The sequence below is a fragment of the Humulus lupulus genome, chromosome 1, assembly GCF_963169125.1.
Source record: "Humulus lupulus chromosome 1, drHumLupu1.1, whole genome shotgun sequence".
In the NCBI taxonomy this organism is placed as follows: domain Eukaryota; kingdom Viridiplantae; phylum Streptophyta; class Magnoliopsida; order Rosales; family Cannabaceae; genus Humulus; species Humulus lupulus.
Genome location: NC_084793.1, coordinates 100347803 through 100353889, shown reverse-complemented (window position 1 = coordinate 100353889; position 6087 = coordinate 100347803).

Here is a 6087-nt window from a genome sequence, read left to right as displayed (position 1 = left end):
CCAATAAGTTCTCCTTCTTTATTCTTCTGTCGACCCATCGTCCATAAATCAGCTCTATCAATATCAGATAATTGTTGCCCAGCCTGTTGTTGAAGCATCTCTTCCACGTGCACGTAACCTCCTCTAGATAGGTTGTGGTAGTATTTGTTCATTCTTCGATATTCTTGCATTTGTAATCTCTTATCTTTCCACTCTGGTGTTAATCTTGAGTTGACAAATTCTAACCATTGCTCATCTGTAATGATCTCCTCAAATCCATATGGTTTCCTAGGGGGAAACTCATTTGGTCTTTTCTCTAAAGCATTAAAGATGTGCTTCCTTGTCGTGGCAGTCTTCCATTGTCTGAACATCTTTGCTGCGTCTTTCATTATCTGCTTTTTGGAGCTATATTCCAACTGAAAAGTTTTCTGCAAGTTTGAAATAATAATCATATTAAATCACATATTTTAAAATCTTTAAGTAAAATAGAAGTAATTAAATCATACCTTCATTAAATCCCATATATGAGTTTTGGTCTCCGCTAGAACTTCGTTCCAGGAGTTACAGGTGATGGGCACAATAGTCCTCACTACAGAACCCAACGCTGAAGATCGATTACTTCTTGCGGTACCTATTACTTGACCATACTCATTGAACGTTACAGGTATAAGATTTCCTTCACTTCTATTCTTAATCAATTTATTCATCCATGTGCGTCCTCACACATTTTTTTCATCTGTAATCTCTGGCTCAATATCAGGATTTTGTTGAGGATTTTCCTCCTCATCACTATCACCAAAAGGATCTGACATCCGTGAAACATAAAAATCAATATGATAAGTTATATATATAGAAAAAAATGACAAACAAAAACATATCATAAACAAACCAAAATCATTTTTGCAAGTATGACAAACATAATTATATTATACCTCACATCAGGTTATCAATCCATAAACCTTCACCATTATCACATAAACAAACACCATCATCATCAATTTCATCATTACATATTGGTGAAGTGAATATGATTGATTCTTCTTCAATAGGTATATCATGAAAATCACCATCTTTGGTATTCCATTCTTTTGTTGGCGTTGTAAGCACAATTGACCATTGGTTGTCTGAAGGATCATTCACATAAAACACTTGTTTTGCTTGTGCAGCCATTATGAATCTGTCAGATTTGTGCCCTAGTAGATTTAGGTTTACTAATGTGAAACAAAAATCTTCATATATTATGCCACAGTCACTCTTCACTCAATCACAAAAGAAAACAGGTATGCGAGTTGTGATATAATCTAACTCCCAAATTTCTTTAATTACTCCAGAGAAAGTCATATCACTTTGAATAAGATTTTTGTCTTTCGCACTAGATATTTGCATAGTTCTAGCGACAAGACTAACACCACTATTTTGTGTGGTTCTATTGGTATCACGCTCCTTAGTATTGAATTGTGTACCATCGATTATATATGATGAAAACTTGATGACTCTATGAGAAGGGCCTCGAGAGATCCACTTAACAATGTCTTACACATTATTTGATGAGTTTTTCAATTCATTGACAACCTATTAAAAATAAAACTAGTCAAACAACATACATTACTATATAATAAAAATAAAATATAAAAAATCAACATAATATACCTTATTTTCTATCCAACTATTAAATGTACGATAATGTTCGTCTTGTAACCATTTGGAGTTCCTTGACTTTGATGGAAATTTTGTCTTGATCCAGTTAAAATGTTCCCTTCAAAATTACATATGCTGTTAGTGAACTAATTATGAAAGTTATCACATATTTACATTGCATATGCATTATATCTATGAAGATAAACTTACTCGATATAAGGCTGAATTTCATTAACATTTTGAAATACTAGACGATGTGCTTCATCTAGTTCATCCTAACTCACTGCGCAAACAACACTACCTCGACGACTCTGAATCTCAGCATTATTAACTTCATTTACCCCAATCCTCTGTACACCAGCCATGTATTCAGAACAAAATTCAACTGCCTCTTCAGCAATATAACATTCCACAATGCACCATTCTGGGCGACTTCTATTTCTGACATACCCCTTAAGAATCTTCATATATCGTTCAAATGGATACATCCATCTTAAATAAACAGGAGCACAAAATCTCAATTCTCTAACCAAGTGAACTGTAAGATGAATCATTATATCAAAAAAGGAAGGTGGGAAGTATTTCTCCAGCTCACACAAGACCTCAGCAATTTCATCATGTAACTTGGGTAACTTAATAGGATCAATCACCTTACAACACAATGACTTGAAAAATAAACATAACCTTGTGATAATCTCTCGAACTTTTTGAGATAAGACAGAATGAATTGCCACTGGTAGCAAGTGTTGCATTAGAATATGACAATCATGAGATTTCATACCACTCAGAGTACAACTTTTCATGTCTACCAATGACCTTATATTTGATGAATAGCCATCTTGAACTTTTACATTAAATAGACAGGAACAAACTTCCTTCCTTTCATCTTTAGTGAGGGTGTAAGCAGTAGGAGGCAAGTATGTTCATCTCTTATCTATTTTCAGAGTTAATCCTTCACGTATACCCATTGCAGCCAAGTCTTGTCTAGCCTTAATTCCGTCCTTAGTTTTCCCAGGTCAACAAAGTTCCAATCAAACTATCACATACATTTTTCTCTATGTGCATAACATCTAAATTATGGCGTACAAGTAAGAATTGCCAATATTCAAGCTCGAAAAAAATAGATTTCTTTTTATAACAACTTTTGGGCTCTTCCACAACCTTAGCCTTCCCACGACCCTTCCGCTTTGTAGGTGTACGAACTTTAGGCTTACCTAACTTAAACATGATTTTAAACATCTTCTCAAGTAATTCACTCCCATTTAAAGGTTGAGGAGCCTCCTCAAACTCTTGTTTGCCATTGAATGCCTTTTTCCAAGTTCGATATTTATGCGTACTAATCAAGACCTTCCTATGACCCATATAACATACTTTTCAGGAGTGTTTTAAGTATCCAGAACATGTTTTTCCTTCACAAACGGGACAAGCCTTATATCCTTTCACACTAAACCCGGATAAATTTCCATAAGCAGGAAAGTCATTGATAGTCCACAACAATACAGCTCTAAGATTAAATTCTTCTTGCCTGTACGCATCATAAACCTTAACCCCTTCATCCCACAAAGTTTTCAAATCATCGATAAGAGGCGACAAATATACGTCGATGTCATTACCAGGTTGTTTAGGTCTCGATATCAACAATGTCAACAAGGTAAATTTTCTCTTCATGCCCAACCATGGGGGTAGATTGTAAATGACAAGCATAACAGGCCAACAACTATACTTACTACTAAGAGAAGTGTGTGGATTAATCCCGTCAGTCGAAAGACCTAGACGAATATTACGAGATTCATTTCCAAAACAAGGCCACTTCAAATCAACCCTCTTCCAAGCTAGGGTGTCAGCTGGATGCCTTAATTTACCACCATTTATTCTCTCATTAGCATGCCACGATAAATTTTTAGCATGTTCGACATTTCTAAACAACCAGATGAAACGAGGAATAGGAGGAAGGTACCACAAGACCTTGGCGGGTACTCCTTCCTTGACATCCTCACCATTTCTTTTCTTTTGCCATCGTGACTCACCACAAGCAGGACACATTTTTGCATCTGCAAAGTCATTCCGATATAATATGCAATCATTAGGACATGCATGAATTTTTTCATATTGCATGCCCAATGAGCATAATGTTTTCTTTGCTTCATAAAATGAAGTTGGCATTTCATTACACTCCAGCAAAAAATCATTCAAAAAACAAAGTAGATCAGTCATCCCTTTATCACTCCAACCATGTTTAGCTTTCAAATTGTACAACCTAAGAAGTGCGGATAACTTTGTAAATTTTTTACAACCAGGGTAAATCGGTTTCTCAGCATCACTAAGTAGTGTCTCAAACTTATCTGGGACTACTCCGGATCCATAATGTGCGTCATCAATCATATTATCTAATGCATCAAAATTCTCCTCTACTATATTCCTCCTTACTTCATTGGGTCTACTTGGTGGAGTTGGCGCGATATGCATTCTCTGCCCATGCATATACCAAACCGTGTAACTTTTGTCGATTCCATTGAAAAATAAGTGTTGTTTGATCTTACTAAGATCCATTTTCCTTTCATTTCCACACTTAATACATGGGCAAAGAGTAAATTTTAGGTCTTTCACATTTTGCGAACAAAATCTTAAGAATAAATCGACCCTGTTTTTATATTCCACGGATAACCTATTCGCTAACATCCATTTTCTATCCATATCTTCTCCTATGTCTATGAAAAATAAAACAATAAAAACTACATAAGCATACAGCCGAGCATATGAAAAATTGGGCAGCATTTCTTCTATATTAGTAACCTAGCCATCAGTCAATCTTATCAAATCCAATCAAATAAGTACAACACAATTCTAATATAATAATAGAATACATAATTCTAGACAAAATCAGATAGCATTTCCCCTATAATGGTGAGCTAACCATCTGTTAACAACAAGTTAAACAATTCAAACAACACACAATAAGTTTCTTCATTATAGCTCCACAGCACACAAACAAATTTTCCAGAACCTACTTCACTAAAACACACAGTTTTCAACCTTCTGTTATCACCGCAACACACAATTTTAATCTCAGAATCTACTTCACTATGGATGAAATTTAAGATATTCAAACTCCTCTAACAAAAATTTAATAATACTAAAATGACAGATAAGATAATGTATGTACCTCTTGCAATTAATAGTCCTAGCTAGAAAATTTACTTCACTTTGCAATGCACTTTGCTATTAAATTCACAACCAACAAAATTGAATTAATTAATAAATAAGAAAGTACTAAATAAATAAATAAAACATAATATATATATAATCAACCTACTTCAATGTTAATAAAATTATTAAAATATAAATACAAATATATATAATTTTTTAATAATATAATAATATAAATAAAAAAAATCATAAACATATATACTTGAATTACTTATTTCTTTACATGCAATTTAGTATGTAAATTAAAATTAAATTATTTTCCTTATTTTAGACAGACACATATATATATACTTAATCAACCTAAAAATTTAATTAAAAAATCTACAATTTTCGAATTAAATAGTAAAAAAATAAAAAATAGTAAATAACGTGGTATAACTATTAAATCCCAATTGTGTATCTCAAATCTTCATTAAAATCATTTTTCAAACTTTAAAAAAATATTTATAATAAACTCACAAATCATAAAAAAAATGGATAAAAATAATTATTTCTATCATTCTAACTATAATGCATTGTTTTAATAATGAAATTGTACGCCCTGATTTTCCCACGGGCTGATTAGCAGGCCAAGCTACGGACTAATCACAATTAGTCCATGAACATCCCCAAGACCGGAGCTCCCGTTTCGAGGTCGTACCTTCTTAGCTTGAGCAATCCCTAAGGACTAGCCAAGGTTGCCCAGGGCTGGAGCAAAGAATCTGAAGGCCGAAGGTCGGGTCAGGGGGCAGCTCGTGGCACGAGCTATATATGGAGCTCTGACCCTCTGTAAAGTCAACACACGCAAGATAAACGTGCATATATTTGACATCACGTGTCCGATATCTCCCTGACTTCTCGGACACGCATCAGGAACGTGCGTGTTCAGAGACCCACGGCTGGGTTGGGCCGTGCGGCCCATTATCTCCTTACCTATCAATTTGACCATACTTATGTGTCAGGTTTAGGAATTAATCATGAATGTCACAGAGTTGATATGACAAATAGTAAGGTCACGGGATGACCTCCTTACCAACTTCCAGGTGCCTTCTCCTATAAATATGGAGAACCTGGGAGTTGATAAGGGTTGGGAAAAATAGTCTCTGACTAGATATATGCTTTGTAACCAAATACCCAGAATATATCAATAATATTGACTAGTGGAGTAGAAGGATTTTAACCTTCGAACCACTTAAAAACGTGTCTCGAGTCACCTAGTTCATTCTCTAAGATTTTATATCTGCGACGGTTCTATATTCAGCACTAATCCCTTTCTCTTCTTCT